The sequence below is a fragment of the Sus scrofa genome, chromosome 1 (assembly GCF_000003025.6).
Source record: "Sus scrofa isolate TJ Tabasco breed Duroc chromosome 1, Sscrofa11.1, whole genome shotgun sequence".
NCBI classification, from domain to species: Eukaryota; Metazoa; Chordata; class Mammalia; order Artiodactyla; family Suidae; genus Sus; species Sus scrofa.
Window position 1 is genome coordinate 156094730 of NC_010443.5, and position 25353 is coordinate 156120082.

Genomic DNA, 25353 nt, shown 5'->3' on the forward strand with positions numbered 1-25353 from the left:
AATTGTCAAATTTATTTATTTAATAAATTCTGTAAATTTGTTTATGGTTCAACAAAACAAATTTATTTTTACTATTTTTTTCTTTTTTAGTAATGTGTAAACTTACCTAAAACAGGATATGTATATCTTCAGTGTACAGCTATTTTAAGGGTAAGCTCTTAATTTTTACATATCAATGTTGAACTATATTTTCAGGGTTTTTGCCATTTTTAGGTTAATTTATCTTTATTTGTAATTATTTATGTATTCTAGATATGAGATTTTTGCTAGATGCATGAATACAAATACCTTCTTTTAGCCTACAGCTAACATTTGCAGTACTTTAATATTTTTCAATGAACAAGTTCATAATTTTAACAAATTCAATTAATTAATCCGATCTTTTTTTTTTTTTTTTTTTTTTTTTTTTTCAGCTGCACCCATGGCATATGGAAATTCCTGGGCCAGGGCTCAAATGTGAGCCATAGCTGTGACCCTATACCATAGCTGCAACAATATTAGATTCTTAATCCATTGCATCAGGCTGGGGATATTGAACCCAGGCCTCATCAGCTAACTGAGCCACTGCAGAGACAATGCCAGATTCTGAACTCAAATCACCATAGCAGGAACTCCAATCTGAACTTTACGGTTGATATTTTTTTTTAATTTTTGACATAGAAGTCAAATATTTTGTTTTCTACATGTTCTATTGACTTAACAGTAAATTATGCTTAGTGAATTCCCACTAAGCTCAGCAGGTTAAGGACCTGACATTGCCTCTGTGAGGATGCGGGTTGATCCCTGGCTTCACCCAGTGAGTTAAGGATCCAGTGTTGCCACAAGCTGCAGTGTAGGTCATAAATCTGACTTGGATCCAGTGTTGCCATGGCTGTAGTGCAGGCCTCAGCAGCATCTCCAGTTCAACCCCTAGTCTGGAACTTCCATATGCTACAGATGCGGCCTTTAAAAAAAAAAAGAAAAGAAAATTTTATGTCTTTTGCTAAAGTTTAAGGATCAATTTTCCATAAGGAAAGCATGATATAAATGAGGTCTGAGGTAAATTGAGGGACAGCTGATAAGACTTTCTGAGAAAGTTGGTTTTACTCAGAAATAGGAAGCTATTGTGAAATTTACTGAAAATGATTTCATTAACTATTAACAGTGGCTTCTACTTTGAGACTTGTTTAGAGAAGATTAGATAGAAATGAGATAACCACTTAGAAGTCATTATCAATAATACAAAATATAATGGTGACTTGGAAAATAGTAGCAGTGGAAGTGGTGAAGAATAAACCCTATATATTCCTAGAAAAAAAGACACAATAGAATTTTTCAAAGAAAGGGCTGAACTCTGAGAGAAAGGATAACTTTAAGAATTTCTTGTGCAGCTAGAAGGATAGTAAGGCCAGTAAGTAACAGGGACATGGTAGGTGAAACTTTGGAAGAAACATTAGAATTTTAGTTTAGCGCTATGTTAAGTGAAATACAGTTGTTAAACACTAAGTGAAGATAGCAGACATGATTTTTACATTCACAAGAGAATTTTTCTGAAGACATAATTTGTCAGTTTTCAAGCTGTATGTATTAATGTGTTAATGCATTATATTACTACAAGACTGAGTGCAAATAAATAAGAAAATAGGTATAAAAATTTTGACTCACAACAATCACAAATTAAGGGTGAATGTTAAAAGAATCACCACAGAAAGCTGAGAATGAATAGCAGTAGTGGAGGGAAGAAAAAGGCACGTGAAATGTTACTTAAATCACATGTAACAAGTGTTCCAGGTGGAGAGAATAATGGGTAATATCACAATGAGATCAAATAGATTACTGAGAATTCCCTATTGGGTTTCACAGTCAGAAGATCACTAGTTATCACAATGTGATTAATTTCTGTAATGTGATGGTATGTGTGAGAGTGGATGGGAGGAAAGAAAATGAAGGCAATAAGCTTAACTGTTTGTAAGAAATTAGCTAAAGGGGGAATGATTAGGTGGTATTTGAAAGTTCAGGTAAGGTCAAGACAGTTGATTTATAAGTTTTAAGAAAGGCAAGCACATATTAGCTCAGATGAAAATAATTCACTGGTGAAAAAATTTATGGCGAGAGGGGGAAAAAGAAGTGGCATAGTATTCTAGAAGTAAAAGGAGAGGGAAAACAGATTCTAAAGGGTTTGACATAAAAAGGAGTAGAAACTGTCACCTACATGGTAAATGTATAGAGGTATGTAGACATATGGGGAGGTGAGAACATAGTAAAGTTATTCTCTCGTTAAGTGTTGGGACTTGCTTAGAGAACACATGAAATTTTCTGGAGAAGGGAAAATAAATATATTTGGGAAGGTAGAATAGAATTCCAAGTATTAAGAATTCACTTTGTTTTGTGGTTAAGATTTTCAAGCTAGACAAGTCTATACTGTTCTATAATTTTCTCCAGGTATATTCAAATTTAACAATTGTTTTTCCAAATAAGTATGACGAAAAACTGTTGAAGACCTAAGCAATAAAAATTCCAATAATTTACCATGGGTTTTTAAATACATAAGGATGAAAGATAACAGATTGGAGGAGTTGAGTAGGTTCCATGGATTGGGTTTCTTTTAGGTCAAAGGATTATTGAAGTCATGCTACAAAGCGAGTGAACTAGAAAAATAGGAGATGGTGATTCCAAACTGTCTTGTATGAAATTATGGTTGTAGGGGGATAGGCCTAACAAGGTCAGGAGTGTAAAAATTAAAAATAACTTACTTAGATGGGGGGTGAGGAACAAGCTCATTGGAGGAAAGTTGGAGTAGGTTGGAGAAAAGGAGAGAATGTATGAGCTAAAGTTATGGATTAAAATTAATTTATGGATTGGTAAAGGATACCAACAATGAGTCATGGGTAATATAGTCTGATGACAAGTGATACAAATGTGGGGGTTTTAGGGAGAAGGGTAGGAGCATAGTCTGGAAGCAACAATAAAGAGTAAGCAGTTTTCTTCTTTCGCCAATGGTTTAAGTCATGAGAAAAAAGAGTAGAGGCCAAAGGCTATAGGCAAAGCAGAGATTTTAAGAGCTGTTTTTCAATTACAGCAAGAATAACAGAGTTGTTTAAAGACTTAGCATAAGAAAAGTTTGTTCAATCATGGACTACTATTACTTTAAAGTCAAAGTGTTTCAGAAATTAAGCATGGATGAGAAACTAGGGTTCCAATTGAGGATAAGCAGAATGTAAGGTAAAAGGATGGGAGATAAGGAAATCTTGGACCTCTGAATATTAACGTGGTAACTAGAATTAACACACAGATAAAGAACAGGATGAGATGGACTAATAAACTTAAGGCAGGTAGGGATAGTGAGAATTGGTGCTGGAGAAGAGGAAGAAGAGAGGTGACTGTGGTTCCCTAAATGTTTGACAATCTAATTCTTATGAATATAACTGTCAGAGGACCCCCAGTAAATTTTCTAGGACGGGGAAAATTAAAGAATTTTTAAGAGAATCAAGAAGCAGAGAGTGGTGGCAGTCAAAAACACAATAGCTTCTGTTCAGGTTTTTGTATCAAATATCTCATAATCTAATTTCCTTTGACCTGGACTGTATACTCTCATTCTTTTTCTGTGTTCCATAGGTTAGTGTGATTCCTATGAGAAAAAAATATGGAAAATGTTAAGTTTTTTATATTGAAGTTAAATGTGTCTTGTATTTTGCAATGTCAGTTTTTCTTCTTAGAAATCAATATGGCTAAGAGCTGGTATAAGAGCTCTAATCATAGTTGTTGCTTTTGTATGTTTTTCAAGTCTTTATTTGGCAAAACAAGCCTATATATTGATTCCTATTTTAGTTACTGTTTTCTTGTTTAAATGTTACTACTTGTGAAATGCATAAACCCTGGAAGCAGTGACGTACTTAATAAAGTCCAAACATTATATGTAGTCTAAAAGATGCTCTCCATTTTGACCTCTCCCTTTATCTCTTCAATTTCTGCCTTTCATGCTTTATATTCTATGGCCTAGCCAAACCAAATTCCTATTTCCTGCATAGTGGTTTAAAACCTCTGCAAATTTTGACATTGTGGTGCTTTGCTTTACAATATTCTTCTACCAATCTCTACCTGATAACTCTTGCTTACCCACCCATGGAGATATGGAGTATTTTATCTCAGACATTCCATCCTTTAGTTCTTAAAGTACTTCGTATTAGCAAATTAGCAAGACAGAGAAACTGTCAATTCTAATTCTTAGTTCTTACTAAAATGCAAAAATAATCATAACAAAATGAGAGCTCCTAGGGCTCTTCCTTCTCAATAGCAAAGGGAACAATATCCATTTAACCTTGTTACAATGCATCCCACTGAATGAATCATTCTAGTCTTGGAACTTAATAAATAAATCTGACCATGATAATGAAAGCAACTATACATCCTCCAAATTTGATGCACTCCTTTTTGAGGTTTTCGTGTGTTCTACACTTATTTAGGTAATTTAGTTGTAGCCACACTAACAATATGAAACAAGACTAATAATTTGCTTGGTCTGAATAATGTAAGCATTCAAATGAGATAACCTAGTTTCCTTGTTTGAAATTGATAATAATTCTGTCCTTTATTTTAGTACCTATTTCTTCATATTACTTTGTGTTGTGTGGTTCATCAAGGCAGATTTGGGGGAACAACTCAATACAGGTTATTCAGTAGCTACTCCAGCAGTTGCTTGGAAAGAAAAAATAAAAATACATATTTCTCTAAAGTGTATTTTTTCAAATTTTTGCTTCAGATAGCAAGAGTAACTAACAGGAAACAGGAATCATTTTGGATTGTTGCTGGCATTTGGCCTCTGTTTGCTGGTGCCAAGTAGAAATCAGAGACAGAGTTTTGGGTAAAGGAGAAAAAAATAGCTTTATTGCTTTGCCAGGCAAAGGAGGGTCACAGCAGGCTAATGCCTTAAAGACTGTGCCCCTCTCCCCCCCTTAGAAAGAATTGAGAGGAGTTTTATAGTAAAAAGAAAAACAGGTTTTTCAGACAGGAATCAGGATTGAGACAAACATGCATTCTTCTTTCCCTGGGGGAATCTTCGTCATCAGAGCTGGAGTCGGGATGTTCATGTGGGTTATTGCCTAGAATAAGAGCATTTTTGAAAAGGGCATATCAATCAGAAATTAGGACAAACCAGGAAAGTTCCTGAAAAACATCATGTGCTAATAATCTTTAACCCACAAGCAATTGTGCTCAGGGTGCCTAATCTTTAGCTTACAGGTGGTTGTGTTTAGGGTGCAATTAAGTCTGGAAGAAGGACAAGGAAGGACTCAAAGCTATTCAATTTCAAGATGTTCATTCAAAAAGAAGCATGAAGAATAAAACGTTTCTCCTAGGTATATAAGATGCCTATATTATTATGTGTATTCCTTGAGAGCGAAGCAGGATACTGCCCCAAGGCTGTACTGTTGTTGCTTGACTGTTCCTCCCTTCCCTGATCAACAACTGTTTGAACCTGTCCTTAGGAACTCAGGGAAGGTCATGTGGCTGAAAGAGGCCCATTTCCTAAGAACAAGAAATTGGGGACACAGGCTCTTGCATCCAGGAGCCCCATAGGGCCGTGTCCAGTTTCAGGACGAAGACAGTTATATCAGCTCCCAAAACAACACAAACAGGCAATGAATTCACCACAAAAGTTTCAAAAAAGCTAAATAATAAAGCTAGCCAATTTAAAATAAATGTGACTTTCATTTCAAAGCACTTAAGACATGATGTGTAATTATTTTATCACGTACATGTATACTCTGAAAATACATTCTTGTAGAAGTTTACATTTTCAATTCTCTTGAACATATCATTATATTTAAAATTATAGTATGCATAATTTTCTTCAGTATTTTGCTTCATGTTTTTTAATATTTCATAAATATAATTTTAGTAATTGCATAATATGTAATTATATTAATATGATTTCTTAAACTATTCCTTTAATACTAAATATTTCAGTGTTTCTTTTAAGTTAAAATGAAGATCTTAATATGTTAAACTATGTTAAACAATTTTGATTTTATGATTCATTCTTATAGGATGAACGATTAAGTAAATTGTTGTTTGTGTCAAAGGGCACATCTTAATTTGTTCCTGCTTCTAAACTTTACATTCTAAGTAGGTTATACTAAACTGCTTTACTATCAGCAGTGGATTAGAATACCAATTTCACTATACTTTCACCTGCTTAACACGTCAATTTAAGCCAATGATTAATTAGTCCATAAATAATGAAACCCTGTAGCAGGCTGAAATCATGCTGGATACTGTGGGAGGAAACATGGACCACAGAAAGAGTCCTGAATATTCAGGTCCTTGTAATTCCCAGGGACTAGGAAAAGTATTCATCTTCAAAATAAGTTTTGAGGGCAAGACAATGTTTTTTTTTAAAGAAACAGTCCAATGTGTCTCCCTTGGGGTTCATTGCCATACACTGTCATAGCTCCAAATAAGGTTACAATTATCCATGGCTACTAGGAAAGGGAAAGGAAAATAAAAATACCAAGGCTAAGGAATATTTCACATAATTAAAAGTTGAGAAAAAGTCAATTTTGGTACTGTAGATTTGTAGATTCAAGTTTTCTAGGTTTTCCTTAAATGCTGAATGTTGTTTTCATCACAATGATAGAAGAAAACCAACCTGAGAGAGAGACTCAGATACCAGTACATTTACTATATCGAGAATGGAAAGGGTCCATGTCCTCTGGTTGAGATTTCCCTCCTCTGCAGATTTAAATGGCTCAAAGATTCTTTAGCATTATTTAGTTAAAACAAAAACAAAAATCCCTTGTCAAAAATTACTGAATCTCAGGACCTGTTGTTTACATAGTTTCAAATCTAAATTCTAAGTTATGTCTTTGTACATAATTATTTACATAGAATTTTTCAAGCTAAAATATTTACATATTTAAAATGGCACTGAATATTTTCAAGGGTCAATCAATACCGAGTATGATCCAGTTCTAGTAAAGTAAATATGAATGGGATTGAATTCACTTCTAACATGCTTTCAAATATATAGTAACGCCTTTCACCTTTGGAATTTTCTTTTATCTAGAGAAGAAATGTTGTCACTAAAGAAGGCTTTAAAGTGAAAAACAACTTCAGGCAATATATTTCCCTTTTTCCCTTTGTCATTCTGAAATCCCATTTGGAAGTTAGATTCTCTAAAAGGAAAGCAGGTTGGAGAAAAGGTTTGGGTAGGGGATGAGTGAAGTATGGAGTGAAAAGAATGAAGTGGGGGAAGGGTCTCACTCACAAGCATGCCACTGCTGCCAACTTCTAGAAGGAGGAAAAAAAAAAAAGAAAACTTTGAGGTACTAAGGAGCTTTTGGACCTTGAAAAATGAATAAAACATTGCATTTGAAATCCCTTTGTGCACTACAACAAAGAGATAAGTTTTATCATAAAATAAAAATTTGACAACATCAGCAAAAATGTCTAAGAAAATTGAATTTACAAAGAATCATAAATTAAGCAAAAAAAAACTGAGAAAGTCTTCCATATGTGTTTGAAAGTTGATAAAACATTCTTTGATAGATGAGTTTTTCAATTAATGATTATATAGATTTGGATTAATAATTCCTTAAGTAATTTAATTTATGTAAATAAGTTATTTGCCCTGTAAGCAGGTTCAGTTTGATCATAGCAGATTGTGAGAACTGATTTTAGGAGACAGTTTGAAGTAGTTCATGTCTTTCAAACATACCTATTTATCACTTTCCCTCTGAAAAAATATGTAAGTCAAATAGTTCATCACTTAAAAGTAGTTCACCAATTGTTAGTGATAAGTTTTTACAAAGTTTTTAATTTATCAAACTACTATAAGTTATTTATTGTATTTATTTGAGGGTTGTTAAGTATATGTTGTAAATAATGTCCCCTTCGATTGCATTGGGTATGATTCCTACATTGCTCTTCTTTTAAATATTTGCATCAGAATAAATTATATATTATTTGAATATTGCTGTACTTAATTTTTTTGTATTTAAAAAATTGAGTTAATCAAATTGCTTATAAATTGTTACTAGAAGAATATAATTTGAACCAATACTTGAGAAAGACATGCTTTTCATCTTACAAAATCAGAACCTACCTCTTACAAAGCTTAGTGATAATTATTTTCCTAGGAATATCTGTCCAAAAATTTTGCGTTTTTAGAATTTTGAGTAAAGTTACTGGCATTTTAGCTTAATTTCTTATAAAAATTCATTATTAAAATTTAATAAAAAGGACATTTGTTATTTTGATCTGCAGAAAAGGAAAACATTTTCTTCAATCTTTAGGGTCCCTGGCTGGAACTAACCATTAAACCGACAAGGACAGATTAACAGGAGAAAAGCCTAAACACATTTAAAACATGTTTTGCACGTACATTTATCTCTAGGGTTGTCATGCTTGGTTTTATACTCATTACATCAGATAACAAAATATGGCTGGGAAAAGTGAAAAGCAAGAATCATAATTCTGGACTTGATAAGAAAGGAAGGGGAGAAGTAGGATATGTCAGTGATCACCCCAAACTGTGGACACTGGGCCAAGTTTAACCTAATGCTTATTTTTGTATATAAAGTTTTACTGGAACAGGTATTTTTTTCACATTGTTTTCCAGCAGCAAATTTAGAGTTGAGTGATTATGACAGAGACCATATGACACCAAAACACATGTATACCTGTGGCTGCCACAACAAAATGCCACAATGTAGGTGGTTTTGAAAAACATGTATCTGCTTTCTCTAAATTCTGGAGGCTATTAGGACGTGACCCAAGGTGTTTGTAAGGTTAGTTCCTTCTGAAGGAGTGAGGGACTCTCATTTCCATTTTCCTTAGCTTCTGGTGCTCACCAGCAATCAATCCTTGACTTTCTTGGGCTTGTGGACCTATGACTCTTTGCTCCCATCATCACAGAGCATTCTCCCTGTGTGTGTGTGTCTGTATATCTCTTCTCTCTAAAGACATCCATTCTATAGGATTAGGGGCCCATCCTACTCCTGTATGACTTCATCCTAACTAATTACATCTGCAACAAGCTTGTTTCCAAATAAGGTGACATTCTGAGGTTTAGGAAGCACATATGTTTGAGGGGGACATTCTGTAACCCAGCACACTTATACTATCTCTCCTTTTACAGAGTAAGTTTGTTGTCCCAACAATGTTTATGTCATTGTGCAAAGCACTGGAATGGGAAGGTTAAATGCTACACACAGCCCCAGATGGGTTGTGTCTTCCCAAGCATCCTCCAAAAATATAACAACACACCAGCTACTATCCCAGTGATACTAAAATAGTCAAAAAGTATGATACACAATAAGCAGACATATTATGCAAATAACAAGCTGATTCCTTTTCTATATTAGATTAGTCAAATTACTTAGATTAACATACAGATAGAAGGCAAAAATTATTCAGAGCATTTTGTTGAAGGAATTGTGTTAATCTCTTTTAATTTTTTGTGTTCTCAAGTCTGTGGCTGATGTAAAAAGAAATGGAAAGTTGACATATATAACTTAGGGAATAAAAGGCTTTTTATTATTTGGATTGTAATTTGAATTTTCTCATTCAGATAAGAACCACTTGAAGGTTTATTGATTTACCACTAGTTAAATAAGGATTTAATATTATTTTCCTTCATATATTTAGGCAAAGTGTACTTATAAGTCATATTTGTTGAATAAAAAATTTATAAATTATAACATGAACCATATTTTTGTAGTGTTTATTATAAAAATTAAACTATACAGAAAAGCAGAAAAATGAAAAGTTACCCAACATTGTACCCTCTCCTATCCAGAAATATCCACAGCCATAATATGAGAAAACTCATTCCACATCTTTATTAAATAAACTGATAAAAGAATAAAAAGAAATAATTATACCAAAAAATGGAATCACACTGTACATACTACTGAATAAATACATTGATTCTATTTTTACCTACTTTAATAGAGGGAAAAAGAAAACAAAATTTGAAGTTCAGCAAATTTTTTATTCATAAGTATTATATATGAAAAATTTAACAGATAATATAGTGAAAACTCTAGATGCTGGAATGACTAGTCCTTAAAATGCATATTTCTAAGTTACTCTTTACTACGATGATGAGAAACAGATTTCTTTTCAATGTCACTTTGATAACTACAACGTTTTGTTACTTCATTTAACTTTTTCCGTCATCCGATAAATAGCAATTATGTTTGTATTTGCCTGGCATCAGTCTGGTTATGTTATTTATTACTGATCTGTGCACTATTTGTATTGTTTTGTATGCATAATACATTTTTGTTTTTGTAGGTGTTAATTGAAGTTAAAGACTATCACTTGTTTTACCATTGTTCCTCTAAATTTAGTTCATATTTGGTAGAATGTTTCCTTAATTTTTTTTAAATAATATAAAATTGCTATAGTCTGAATTTTTGCTTGGTTGAAAAACTGTTCCTAGTCTGTAATACATGAACTATATTTTGACAGTTCATGAATGGTTTATACTTTCTTTGACTCAAATTACTTCATGATCATATGTTCAAGAGGATTCATGAAATTGAGATTGAAGCTGGACTGATTTTATTCATTTTGTTTTGAACTAATGCTTTGGATACTCTTTAGGTGATTTTTCTGACTGAATATATATATTTTTTTATCATATACTGGAGTTCAATAATTTATCATCATGTCTTACTATTCTGTATCAATTTTTCTTGGACATTGTTCTATTTTTGATCCACAGAGGACAAGCTATTTATTAAAAAAGGTTTTTAATGAAAAATAGTTGATTTAAAATATTGTGTTAGTTTCAGATGAACAGCATAGTGATCTAGTATTTTTGCAAATTATGTTGCATTATAGGTTACTATAAGTTAATGGGTATAATTCTCTATCCTTGTTGCTTATCTATTTTATATGTAGTAGTTTGTATCTCTTAATCCCATACCCCAAATTTGTTCCTCCTTTCTTCACTCTCTCCTTTAATAACCACAGGCTTTTCTGTCTCTACTGTTTAGCATATACATTCATTTGTATTATTTTTTTATATTTCACATATAAGTTATATAGTGTTTATCTTTGCCTTATTTCACTAAACATAATATTCTCTAGGTCTATCCATGTTGCTGCAAATAGCAGTATTCTTTTTTAATGGCTGATAAATACATGTGTGTGTATACCACATCTTTATCCATTCATCTATTGATGGACACTCGGCTAGAAAATTTGGAATAATTTGCTATTCTTCACCCCTTTATAAATACTAAATACATGTATTAGTTTTTCATATGTCTTGCATATCTACCATTTTTTAAATAACATTTACAGAATTTTATTTTACTATAGGATTTCCTCAAGTCTGTCTACTATATTCTCATTGATGAGTTCATTTTTGGCTGGTTCCAGTAGGGATATTATATGTGTGATGTTTTCATTTTTCTCTTCTATATCTTTACCATAGCTTACTGGTTCATGTTCATCTTTGACTTTGTACTATTTGCTGAATGCTAATGGGGTATTTACAGTAAGGTCTAAATAAGCTTAGGCTTAGATTTACTGACCTTGGAACCTGAAGAGCAAATGTTTCTGCTCCAGAAGTCCATCCCCTTTGTTTCCCGTCTTTAGTAGGTCAGTGTGGTTTGCAGTTAAGTGCCTTAACTAAGTCTTCCAGTGTTGTGATGTGGCAAAGGCAGCTCGCACTTTTCTCCTGTGGCCAGTCATGTACAGCAGTGTCCCTGAGGCTGAGTGCCAGGATGTACAGCCTGGAAATATTTGACAGTAGCCCCTGCTTAGGCTCTACTTCACCTTGTGTTCTGTGTTATCCCCCCTTTCTTGGCTGACACAGAGCCTTAAATCTAAACACTATAATTCAAGCATCATTTGATGTCCCTTTCAAAAGCTTCACATTACCTCTTAGGAGTGTTTGTACTTACCTAACATCTTAAATGTATGAGGGGATTCTCACATTAGCACTAAATTTTGGTCCACATTTTCTCAGTATGCTTCACACTTCTGGTTTAATGTTCAGTCATCATTTTTTTTTTTTTAACTTAAGCTTTATATATCCATTTTGGTTTTATCCTGTTTATTCTTCCACTTTGATTTGGAAAGGCTGGAAGAACAGAGCAACCTTTGCTGTGGCCTCAGAAACCAGTAATACTTGTGTTTCCTAGCATTTAAATTAAGGAGAGAGTGTTGGGAACTCTGGCACAGCTTTCATAATAACATTACAGCATTCTCTGCCCTTGACTTTGTTATTTTAAATGAGTCAGAAAGCTTTCTAGGAATTTTAGTGAGTTCCTGCAACCAAGAGAAGATGAGCTCAGGGCTAAAGGGCCTGGAGGAAATGTTAGGAGCAAGCATCCCCAAAAGATCAGCAGTGGCTGTGCCTGGCAGTCCAGTTCTCCATTTGTGGCCAATGACTGGGTAACGTTTTCACTTTATTATTTATGGCATTTATTGATTTTAACCTTATTATGCAAACATGGGAGTTAAACCAATAATAGTAAAAGCATTTTATATTACTCCCTGCAGTTTATATTCATTGGCTGTACCATGGCAAAAATTCCAAGCACTGGATTACATTCCCAAAGAGTTGGATTTATGTAATGATATATTAAATCCAACATAACAAAAACTTGAAGAACAATTCAATGCAGTGACTCAATTTGTATATCCAGTGTATTTATTTCAGAGAAAAAATATTTTTTCTACATCCAGAAATCTTACGTGATGCTCTGTAATTTTTTGTCATGTCATTAGTGAAATCTGTTATATTATTACTCAATTACATTAAGGCTTTTAACATGTATATAGTCAAATAATCTGAATCTGAACAGCAAACTCACTTAGAATGGCTTTTCACTGACTTTCTCGGCAATAGATCTTAACTGTCATTGTTTAATGCCTGACCATTATAGATGAAATACATTGGCTTGCTGAGGCATACCACAGGGGAGTACTATGTCTTGAAATAGTGTTTTGGTCTGATATAGGCCTGTCGTCTTTGAGGCCAAAATGGGTCTGAAATAATTTATTCATTTCCCAGGTGATACACAAAAAGCACACTGGGAAATAGCTTGCTCACTCATGGTATCTGGAAATTTACTTCATTTGTTAAAATGTGCTTTAAGGAAAAGTTACCAAAGCCAGAAAATTAAGTTTAAACCGCTCCAAGCCTCCTTGCTTTATCTCTGCATCTTTTAATTCTCTCTGTTACTCATCCATATTGTTTGTCTCAGAAACTATATCATGCTATTTGTTTTAATGTTCGTGCTTAGGCAAACTGTTCTGTACAGTCATCACATTTTGAGTGAAATAATTCAGCATATAGATAGTGTGTGTGTGTGTTTTCTAACATGAGGAAATGTTGAAGTCATAGCACCATGTTGATCCATAGCATAATTATCCCTGCCAGTTTTAACTCACATCATCAAGGTTTTTAACATCATATTTCTGAGTCAGATCTGAAAAATCATCATTCTGAGTTTTTTCAGTTACTTTCAAGAATGCCTCACTGTATACTAATTGGTACCAATATAAGCTTCTTTCATCCTTACTGATTTAAAATACTAATTTTGAAAAAAATTATATAAAATTATAAAGGACAAAGTTTAATATTGTGTCTGCAGTATGCCATATGCTTTAGGATATTTTATTTAAACATTGAAACAGTTATACAGCTTACTATTCACCCATTTTTTCCGACAATATAACTGAGGATAAGAAAAGTTTAAAAAAAATTTTACTCAGGGACATGCAGCTATATTTCTTTAAAAAAAATAGCATGTGTTTTGAATCCCAATGGGTTGAAATTCCTTTTGTTTTTAAACAACAAAACAAAGTAACATTTCAAAATAAACAAGCATTTTTACTTTGTAAATTAATATGCAAATTAAAGCAAATACATTCTTATGTTTGTAGTACCATAAAATTTGTACCTGTTATCATATTCCTGCTTCTCTCTTATAGTTGATTTTTCCCAAACTGAGATTTGTCCTTCTCAGATTATACTTCTGAGGTGATTCCTAACCCCCATCTTTCCCTTCTTAATTTTATTTAGATAATATACTCTGTAAAATTGTCACACAAATGTTTACTATCCCAATTCTAATTTTTGTGACAGAATTTAGCTTTTTATTTTCCACATTTGATGATAAATATACAAAATTCTTAGTTTTTACTTATGATCATTCCAAATAGGTTATAAGTCGTGTATAAGGACATGCTAAATACAAAGATTTACTAAAGCTTTGTTAGCAATTACATCATTTTAAGGAGGTGGTTATGAGGAAAAGAATAGCTAGTAAGTAGAAATGTGTATATAGAATGTTTTAATCATTTGCAAGTCTACACAGGATTACTTTTTCTTGTTCAAAGCAAAATGATTTATATTCCAGTTTTCAATATATAATTAATAAGAAATAAGTCTATTCTTGTCAAATATAGAAACATAAAATTACCTAAATGTCTAGAAGTTAATTATTTTCTCCCCAAGTTTCTTCAAACAATCCACACAATATTAATTAGAACTTCTGTCCTCTGAATGGGTCTCAAGAAGCAGTGGAGTCATGTAAATAAGTTTTGGCTTCTGCCATAACCACCTTAGAGCACTTAATCCCCAGATGAGATCAAAGAAGGAATGGACATAGAGATGGAAGTATAGAGAAAGCTTTGCCATAAAGTAGTAGGCAGTTGCAGAGAGATTTGAATCACATGAAATTTGGGGTCATGTTACAAGAAGACACATTGTTCGACCAGTATTCCAATTGTTTCTGGAAAATAAAAACAAACAAGAAAGGAGGCAATTGGTTTGTTTGATGTAAATAAATTTTTTACCTAAAAAGTGCTGAGCTAAAAATTTTCTAAATTTTCATAAGGTATGAAAATCCTCCTAAATCCTCCTCCTTCCTGTTCTCTAAAATGTTCACCTACCTCTTTTTGACTATCCAAGTTAGTTATCAGCCTGTTCCCCAGGTATCTAAAAGTTTTGTAATCTTGACATTTTTTTTGTCTTCCCCTTTTTTGTTATTTTTGAGGAGTTTAGGGAAAATTCACAGGAAGCACATATTTCATACTCTCTATTTTTCCCTGGTGAAGATGCTTTCAGGAGGATGAAGGAAGATGAATGTTTAAGTTTTCTGCATAATCTCCTTGTCTCTTAGATCCCACCCACTTTTATCTGAACTATATATTGGATTTTTAAAAGTGTCTTACTAAGATAAAAAATTAAGCTTACTGTATAATTATCCTGATTATCAGTTATAGAAGAAAAAAAGTACATGCGCAGAAACTACTTGTTGGTTAATCAATGACCAATCACACAGGCAAGGTCTCTAGCCTAACTACAAAAATTACCAGTGAAGCTGAAGTTTGTTAATAACAGATGTATTCTATGTGAGTATAATATGTTGAAACTCACAGAGCAGAAAATATAGAAAATGTTAGTCTATCATTTGTACACAGTCTTATGAAATAATAGCTTTATTTCATGTCAAACTGAGGCTTGATTTATGGTTTAAAAATCACAAAATTAAAAAAATTCAATAGCAACTAAAACTCATGCATAGATTGGTATTAGCATGTACTTATGCTAACCAGTTTAGCAAGTATGCTGAAATAAGTGGTGGTACATGTATGAGAGATTTCTCTCTGTAATTATTCCTTCAGTTATTTTTACTGAATCTTTTCCATCTTTTAATAATTTCTCAGGTTAAGTCCATGTATCTCCAATCACTTTCAACCAAAAGGTATAAAAAATGTGGTCCATGGAGTTCCTGTCATGGCTCAGTGGAAACAAATCTGACTAGTATCCATGAGGATGCAGGTTCCATCCCTGGCCTCGCTTAGTGGGTTAAGGATCTGGTGTTTCTGTGAGCTGTGCCGTAGGCCACCAACGAGGCTCAGATCTGGCACTGCTGTGACTGTGGTGTAGGCAAGCAGCTACAGCTCCCATTTGACCCCAGATTTCCCTGGGAAAATCCAAATGCTGTGGGTGCAGCCCTAAAGAGACCAAAAAGAAAAAAAATGTGGTCCTTTCTAATTTATCTGATTCATAACCCCCCCTCTTTTTTTTCAACTAGTCACCCCTAACATCAGTGTCTAGGGTTTGCTGTCATGACTTAGAAGAGTTAAACATGGCAAACTTTTTTTCATCGTTTTCCATGTCCCTTAATACAATGGAAAGGGACACAGGCTGGGCTTACTTATTTAGCTAATTACTTGTCAGTGCTGTGGAGACACCCCATCTTCCTGTCTGGCTACTAGTGATTTCACCTGCTACTGGCCTCTTTATATAGTGACCCACTATATACCCTGTGCATAATTATAGTCTGTGTAAGATTATCTTGCAGATCTCTTTGGCTTCTCCCTAGCATGATTTCCAATGATGACCTCCTCCTAGAAGTGTCCTTTGCATCCTCTAAATCTTTGCTATCCCTGATTTCCCTTCCAAGAAGGAGATTACCTTATGTGGCAGGCAAATGCCTGTGTAAAACCATCCATTCTATGTGGTCTTCCAGTGTCCACATGGAGCCATGGAAAGGTTTTTGTCCATGTCCTTCAAGGGCACAAGAAACAGTGTGGAAGGAAAAGGTACTCTCTTCCCAAGCATGTTGCAGCCACATTTATTTATTTTTTTTTATCCTACTAAGTTTTCTCCAGCAAACATAATGACTAAAGAAAATAACAAGGAAGAAGCACACAGAGCAGAGGGCACTTGCCAAGCTCTCTGGAATGTCCTTTGCCAAGCTCCTATAGCAACAAAAAAGGGAGCTAGAAGTTTAGCTGTTCCACATGAACCATCCAGAGAGCATGTCACTCTCTTGTCTTTGTCCTATAAATGTCCCTCTCCTTGGCTGCGAGGAATGCCCTCATCCTTGATGGGAAGAGAAAACTATAGCATTTCTCACTTCACACTAAATCAATAAGAATATTACAATGAATTTTGAAATAACCACCTTCATTATAATGTTTGATGATTGTGTCAATTTGTTTTTCTGTTCATTCTAGAATGTGGGGGTACTTGGTAACTGTTTACCTTTGATTTTGGATTCTCCAGTTCTACGACAGAAATCATTTTCAATATCTTTCTGTAGATTGGACACTTATTTTGTTTAAATCAGCCTAATAGCAAAGTTAGAGTTCTTAAATCTATGTGGTCCAGGACATTTTTTGAAAATGCATTTTCAAAATGTGCTTAAGCTATTACTCAGAATTTCTGGGAGAAATAAAACAGGTCCTTGGCCTCTAACAAGTTAGAAAGCAAAAACATAAACTATAATACAATACAATAAATATGAAGGAGCATTTAACTGAGCAAATATTAAGGACAGAGAGGAGAGAAGAGAGAGGAAGTGGATGTAGTAAGTTAAAGAATCTTCTATACCACACTTGAAGTTTGAACTTGATTTTACAGTATGTGAGTGTGACTTTGCAGGTTTATTAAGTAGGACAATTAAATACCTAGAAATACTATATAAAAATAATGTCTTATTTGGATACTTCTGTGGTTTCATTTTTTAAAATATTGATCTACCTGGAAGTTTGTAAATGTTATATATTACAAAGCAAAACTACATAAATGTAAAACATTAGTTGACTCTTTAGCATTAAAACAAACCTCTCAGAGAACTTTAAAGATGCGAATAATTGTGAAAACTCAGCCTCTGTCTACCAGTGCTGAATAAAAATGTGGAAACAGAGTTTTGGGTGAAGGAGAAAAAACAGCTTTTATTGCTTTGCTGGGCAAAGGAAGCCATAGCAGGCTAATGCCTTAAAGACTGTGCCCTCTTTGGGGGAAGAAGGAGAAAAGGAGAAAAACAGGGTTTCAAATAAGAATCAGGGTTGGGGCAGACATGCATTCTTCTTTCTTTGGGGTGGGGGGAAATCTTAGACCTCTAAGCTTGCATCAGGAGATCTTGGTGTGAGCCTCTTGACGGTCTTCTTGGTCATTGCCTAAAATAACAGTACTTGTAAAAACGGCATATTGATCAGAGATTAGAATAAACTAAGTTCCTGAAAAATATCATGTACTAATGATCTTTAACCCACAGGCAATTGTGCTCAGGGTGCCTAATGTTTAGCTTACAGGTGATTGTGTTTCAGGTGCAATCAAATGAGAGAGAAGCACAAGGAAATTTTCCAAGCTGTTTAATATTAAAGTATTCATTTCTGGAGTTCCTGTCATGGCACGGCGTTAACAAATTCGACTAGGAACCATGAGGTTATGGATTTGATCCCTGGCCTCACTCAGTGGGTTAGGGATCTGGTGTTGCTGTCTGCTGTGTAGGTCACAGACAGAGCTTGGATCTGGTGTTGCTGTGGCTCTGGCATAGGCAGGCAGCTGTAACTCTGATTAGACCCCTAGCCTGGGAACCTCCACATGCAGCATGTATGGCCCTAAAAAGACAAAAAGACCAATAAATAAATAAATAAAGTATTCATTTCTAAAAGAAGCATAAGGAATATAACTTTTCTCTTAGGTGTATAAGATGCCTACATCATTATGTGTATCCCTTGAGCAGGAACCAATACCTTGCCCCAAGGCTATGCTATTGCTTGACTGTTCCTCCCTTGTCTTTGCAACCGCTTCCTTTCCTGATTAGCAATTGTCTGAGCCTTCCACCTTGAAACTCAGGGAAAGCTATGGAGGATGAATGAGGCCCATTGGCTAAAAACAAGAAATGGAGACACAAAGTCTTGGTGCCCAGGAGCCCCACAGGGCCTTGCTCAGTTACATAATTAATCCTAATTTCTAAAGCTCTTAAGATTTGTTTACAAAGTTCGTATTTTCTAGGAGTACATCAGAATATATATTCCCACTTGTATGACTGTGAATAGTTTGATTTGTGAAATAGCCATGAGACGTAAGTTCAACTAAATGGACAGAAACCAAAGTTGTATGACTTTGCTTTTCAAGATACCAGGAAAACTATAATAGAGTATTTTACTGTATTTCTGTTTGTCTACTTCTTAGTTTGTTGAATGTGCCATATTATAATGTTCTATCATATGCAGACAGCAATCCCATTCTAATCCTTTGTCTGAATATCCCTGTGGATATCAGCAGTAAATATTTACCGACCTGACCTCAAGCAAGAACATTATGGTACAATGTAATTATGAATCCTTCCTTCCCCTATAGGCCCCTGATATAACTAATTTCTTGTGGAACAAGTCATTCTTACTTAACTGCTTTTTTCTTTCCCCTCATATAGTGAATACAATAGCCACAGTTGTTCCTGTTACCATCCTCCCTCCTCTTTCGGGGACAGGAAGTGGAAAAGCTATATATATAGGAGTAGGTTGACTCCAACCACATGTGTCCAGTTGACCTGTGAACTATGTAATTAAAAAAACTTTCCCCTCCAGATACTCCCACTTGGAACTTAGAGAGCCATAGTAACTACTGGTCAGATAAACGCAAAGATTCAAGTTAAACCCTAAGGAAGCAAAAACTGTTTAAGTAAAGGACAATAAGCAGCAATAAAATGTGGCTACACAGCTAAATGAGATCTTTAATTCCCAGACCTGAAATCCCACAGCAGAGTTGGAGGCGCAAGATGGAGAGAGGAGAAGGAAAATGCCTGGGGTCCCATGAAAGCCATACTGGGAGGCAGCCACGTTGGGCAGAGAGTGTTTCCAGACATGCTACATAGGTTCCTTAATCTTCAAAATTGCCCTAATGATTAATTTTAAAGGTGAATTCTCTAAAGTTTGGCCATTTTTGAGTAAAGTACCCAAGTTCACATGGTAATTACATGGTGAGATCAGGATTCAGCCCTTAATTTTCATAAGTGTTCTATCCACCACCAGTCTTCACTTTCAATGAATCATTGAAATATAGACATGGCTGATTAAATGTCAGAAATGTTTTCTTGCCTATAAAATTAAATAGTTATCAAGGTCTCTTGAAAAAGCTACATTATTAATTTTTGGTGAGAGGGCATGTCCAAACCTTTACCTATACCGTTATTTAATAACCCATTTCATGGTGAGGTTTTAGTTGTACTGTTAATAATATGAATGTATATCCCACCCTTTGCCAGTATATATTCCAAGTTCATCTCTATCCACAATAACACCAAGAAAACAATACATATTAAGTTTCATTTCATTCTGTTGGCAGCATTGTCTCATTCCTGATTTGAAAAAAACAAAATATAAAATGCAGAAATCCACTTTCAAATTTCTGTAGTTTTGACCCATTTTTCTTCTCTACGTATTTCCCTTTGTTTGATATTCAAATTTTATTTCAACATAAGTTTGAAATTGTGTATGATGAGAATTGTAGGGGTTAGTAGTATGCCTTCTCTTTGTTTTCTCCTATTTTAAAACCAAATATTTACAAAATACTACAACAGTGATATCAATCAAACAGTAATGAAACTCACTGTCAAGATGATGTAAATGAGAAAAAATTGCAAATTATTGGTAAAATAAGCAAAAGGCAAAGTACAGTCATTTGGATGTTCAGGGTTTTGCTTATAGTCAAATATTGGTCAGACAATTGAATATTTGAAAAACAATGACTTGCTAACCAAAGGAAATCATCCATAAACATAGCTCTAAAAAAGCATACTCTTTTACTACCATTAATAATTTCCTCACATATTTTTACACCCAAGTTTGAATTTGATGCAGAGACTAAAAAGTCTTACCTTCATTCTACCAAACTTAATTTTGACCACTTAGAAAATCTAGTTTTAATCTCTTCATCATATATTCCTATTTTTCTCTTGTGTCTTTTCCTTCATGTAAATGTAGCACTCTTTAATCTCTTATGTTGCTAGATTCATAAATTAATGTTTTTATCTTTTAAGGCAAAATATTAAGAAAAAAAATTTAGATTATATTTTGGTACACGAATCAGTAAATCAATAGAGAAGAAATGTTAGTTAAGAAAAAGAATGTGTAATATATTTTAAAATTTAATATGAAATGAAATGACATTTTAAATCTTTCTGGAAAAGCTTGTTTGAGGGAAGCCTTTCTAAATATCACATGAAGTAGATACCATAAAGCATGGAACTAACAGATTTGAATATATGGAAAGGTTTTAATACATATTTGAAAAAATATACACAAAGTAACATGGCATTATAGGCTATTAAAGATCTTTTGATACTATAAAATTAATGTACAAGTTATATGAAGAGTATACAAATTAACAAAACACAATTTGATTTTTAAAATGATCACAGGAGTTCCCATCATGGCTTAGCAGAAATGAATCTGACTAGTATCCATGAGGACTCATGTTCGATCCCTGGCCTTGCTCAGTGGGTTAAAGATCTGGTGGTGTCATGGGCTGTGGTGTAGGTTGCAAACGTTGCTTGGATCTGGCATTGCTGTGGCTGTAAGCCTAGTCCAGAGGCTATAGCTCCAATTCAACCCCTAGCCTGGGAACCTCCATATGCTGTGGGGCCAGCACTAAGAAGACAAAATAAATAAATAAAATAATTCACATTGTATAACCAGGCAGTTTACACAATAAATATAAATGGCCAATGAAAAGATAAAAGATGCTAAAATTCACTTGTGTGAGTCAAATTACAAAAAAAAAAAAAAAAAAAAAAATTCAACAAAAAATATTGAAAAAGGTCTAATGTGGTTATTAATAATTTAAGAGAAAATGTTGTATCCACTCCAGTAGGAGGTTCACAAATATTTTTAGGTGTTTTGGGGAAAGTGACACATCATTTGTTTTCTATAGAACTGTTGATGAATGAAAAATTTTGTGCAGTTGTGAATAGAAGCACTGTTTAAAATATCTAAAACAAAACAGACTTACTATTTATCATTGGAAATATTCACAATTTTTGCTGTGTCCCAACTGGAAAATATCAAGGAATGATTAATAGTATGGTTTGTCTACATGTTATGACAGAGAAAACAAATATTATTGATTAAAACAAGTACATTGTAAATAATAGTTTGATCCAATTTATGAAAATAAAAACAGATACGCAGTTATATAGCTACAGAGATAGGTGTAGATTCATAGTAAAACCAAATAGAAAATAATTTTAAAAATCAATTGGAAATTCCCATTGTGGTTCAGTGGTAACAACCCCAACTAGTGTTCATGAGAATGCAAGTTTGGCCTCACTCAGTGCATTGAGGATTAGGCATTGCCATGAGCTGTGGTGTGGGTTGCAGATGTGGCTTGGATCCTGTGTTGTTGTGGCATAGGCTGGCAGCTGTATCTCCAATTTGACCCCTAGCCAAGGAACTTCCACATGCTGCAGTTGCAGCCCCCCAAAAAGCAAAAACAAACAAAAGAAAAACAAAAATCAATTATCCATGTCTTAGGAAAGATAAAAATCAACTTTTACTTCTGTATAAAGGATTTGCAGTAAATGATTAATGTATTAATTTTACATGAATAAAACAAGATTGATTACCTATAAAATAGAATTTCAAAAAAGGATTATAAACAAAGTTACAGAAGTTCTAGGAGAAAAAGATTAGAGAAAAAAGTTATTTGAAAGAAGTTTCTAGAGCCTCAAAATATAGCATGAATATTTTTACAAACTTAGAATATAAAAAATCTATTGTGAATAATATGATCTTTTTAAACCATGCAAATCATCCCCGTTTAAAAGAACAGGACTAGTGTGTCTTATTTTTATACTTTCTCTTAGATTGCACAACACTTTGAAGCAAGCAGCTGCCATGAATTTTGAAAACTAATCTGCCTTCACTTGATATCTATGCAAAAGATGTTTAAAAGAATTTGAGACATCAGTGTGACTGTCAAGCAGGAGTTATCCATATCAGGAGATTACACTGAGTCAGTTGTTGGGAAAGGTAAAATCAATTAATCACATGCTTCTCTAGGAAACATTTAGTACAGAGCAAGTCTGTGAAGGAGTACAAACAGGCACACTCTCTGAAAAGGCATAAGAAAATGATCCAGAAAAGATAGAGACTGAAAATATATTAGGCGAAAAAGTTACCTATATTACTAAAAAGAAATGATGGAATACTATTCTAGGTGGCTTATTTTTAATTTTCATAATTAGATAACTAAATACCTTAGCAGTACTCTCAAATCAGGAAATGGCAACTGAGCAATAATTTCACTAACAGGAAGTGATGAGAATCACTGACACACAAAAAATATTGACTATAAAATCACTTGGACGAAACATTCCATTTTTAAAATTATTTGCCTGTTATACAATTTACTGTCAAAACTTTCAAGATCTTTTTAATGCATATGGGAACATACCTATAAAGATATTTTAAAGTGCATATATGACATTTAAATGTACATTAATACCTACAGTCATTAAAACTCTTAAATTAACAGAGATCAAGCAGTCATTAATTTCACGAATCATAGTTTGGTAGACTGCAATTTTAGGTGATCTAGAACTTAAAATAAGAATCTTAATGAAAATATTGGTAGTATAGACTATTAATTTTAATCTACATGTAGGGAAATGATGTATTCAAACATTAAGTCCAACATATACTATGTATATACTTTTACAATGCCAAATTACATTACTTCCCTTTAACATTTTGATGATAAAAGTTGCCTTGATTATTTCTGATCTAAATGAAAACCTTAGATCTGTACTTCTTTTGCTTTCTTTAGGAGAGCATTGAGCATTGCAGTCTTAGTTGATAAAATGATAGAATAACTATAAGGATGATCTTGATTTGATTGTTGGTCACATGCTGAGACAATTGGATCACCTACAATTACAATTCAAATAGGAAACATAAAAGAATCACTCAGACAATGAAAACAGTATTGAGATTGTGATCTTCCAATATGTAAGAAGAAAGGGGGAAATGATGATTGTTGAGGTATTCAATCCCCAGAGAGCTCTTTTACCAGTTATGGCCCATGGAGATGCTGTGATGTGTTCCCAAGCCTCCTTGAGTGAAGTTTTGTTGCCCAGCTGCTGAGGCAGCCCTCACCTCTCAGCCCCATCTATAGTTTTTTCAGCTTCACCCAAGTTTACACTCCTCTGGGCAGCCAACATCTCATGATGAACTATATGGATAAAGGCAAACAAGACTCTTAGAAATGGCAGTCTTGGCCCTACTCTGGAAAACGCTTCCCCCATCCCAGGGCTATTTTAGCTGCAGATCACCATGTGGAAGGTTCTTGCCACACAGTAGTTGGGCTGGTACCTTAGCTTTGCTTCTCTCTCTTGCTCTGCTGCCTTCTCTTTCCTTCTGCAGGTACTGGTACCAAAGGTACTCCCTAAATGCTAACCTCAGCCCAGAGGTGGCTTCCAAGAGAACCCAAACTATTAAATATCCAAAATCCCTTCCAAAGGATTCCCATTATCACAAGAGTCACCTACTCTACTATGATGTGTTAAAATTTCTCTCTGAAACCTATGGGAAGAGAAACATTAACAAGCCCAAGAAATAGGTACAGGATCCCAACTTCTTGACCACATGCCTCCTACTGTTAGGGAGAAGTCAGTATAAATCTTTGTTTATTGTTTGATTTTTCCACTTACCTATGTAATTTAGACCATGTATCTTTTATTTCCTCTGGGATCCAAGCTAGAGCTCAGTAAATGTTGGTGGTGTGAACAAAGAAATCAATCCTATTCCTGGGAATTTGGATTGTACTGACAGTGTTGTTTATCTAACAACTGTGTAATCAAATTGTTTTTAAGCTTTACTCCTGAAGTTTAAATTTGTCATGATCATTGTGGAAATTATTTTATAGATTTTGCATTCTGAATAAAGTAGCTTGTTTTAAAACAATGAAAAATTGAGTCAAAATTCCAGATATTTAATAAGCCTTCATAGATATGACAGGGAAAATAGCAAAAAATTTTTGACAGGGTGGATGGGGAGGCAAGCAAAATAATTTTCATTCACTTTCCTCAGCTGTATGTCACCCTCCCCCTTGTCAAAAAAGTGACATTTTGGAACATTTTTTAAAAGGCCTTTAAAATATCTCTTTTTAAATCTCAGTAAAAGACATTGTATAACACATTTTTGTTTTGAAAATATATGTAGAGTTATGACTTTTATAGAACACAGATGTACATGTCTATTTCTATCATATATTAGTCAGCTGCAATTACAGTTCTTTTTAAAACCATATAGTTTAAGGCATACTTCAACACCCCAAATCTCTTTACTTTGTTCAAAGCAAACCTAGAATATTTAAGAGGCAAAGTGAGATTTCAAAAAGGGTACTTCAAATATTTCTGGTTACACAAAATGAACATAAAAGTAAAAGTCTACTCATAATACATAAAACATTATTTTAGTTTTAATAAATTATGAATAATCTATTAAGCAAATATGTTAGTATGTTAATATAAGAACGACTTCCTTTCTCCTATCAGTCAAGATGGGAATAGCCGTTAATTTTTTATTGATAAAATACACTACAATTAC

The 25353-nt window shown here is 33.9% G+C and overlaps 1 long non-coding RNA gene across 4 annotated transcripts in view; it reads left to right on the plus strand.

Moving 5' to 3' along the window:
- LOC110261625 overlaps positions 1-25353 on the plus strand; it is a 194782-nt gene that overhangs the window by 103835 nt on the left and 65594 nt on the right. Inside the window, exons 3-4 of one of the 4 annotated variants that reach the window (XR_002345990.1) lie at positions 91-150; positions 22611-24715. The exons of 1 other annotated variant lie outside the window; for it this stretch is intronic. This is a non-coding gene — a long non-coding RNA (uncharacterized LOC110261625). Of the gene's footprint in view, positions 1-90; positions 151-5462; positions 5687-22610; positions 24716-25353 lie in introns of those variants that run through there. 2 more of the 4 variants (XR_002345992.1, XR_002345989.1) reach the window with 2 other exon arrangements.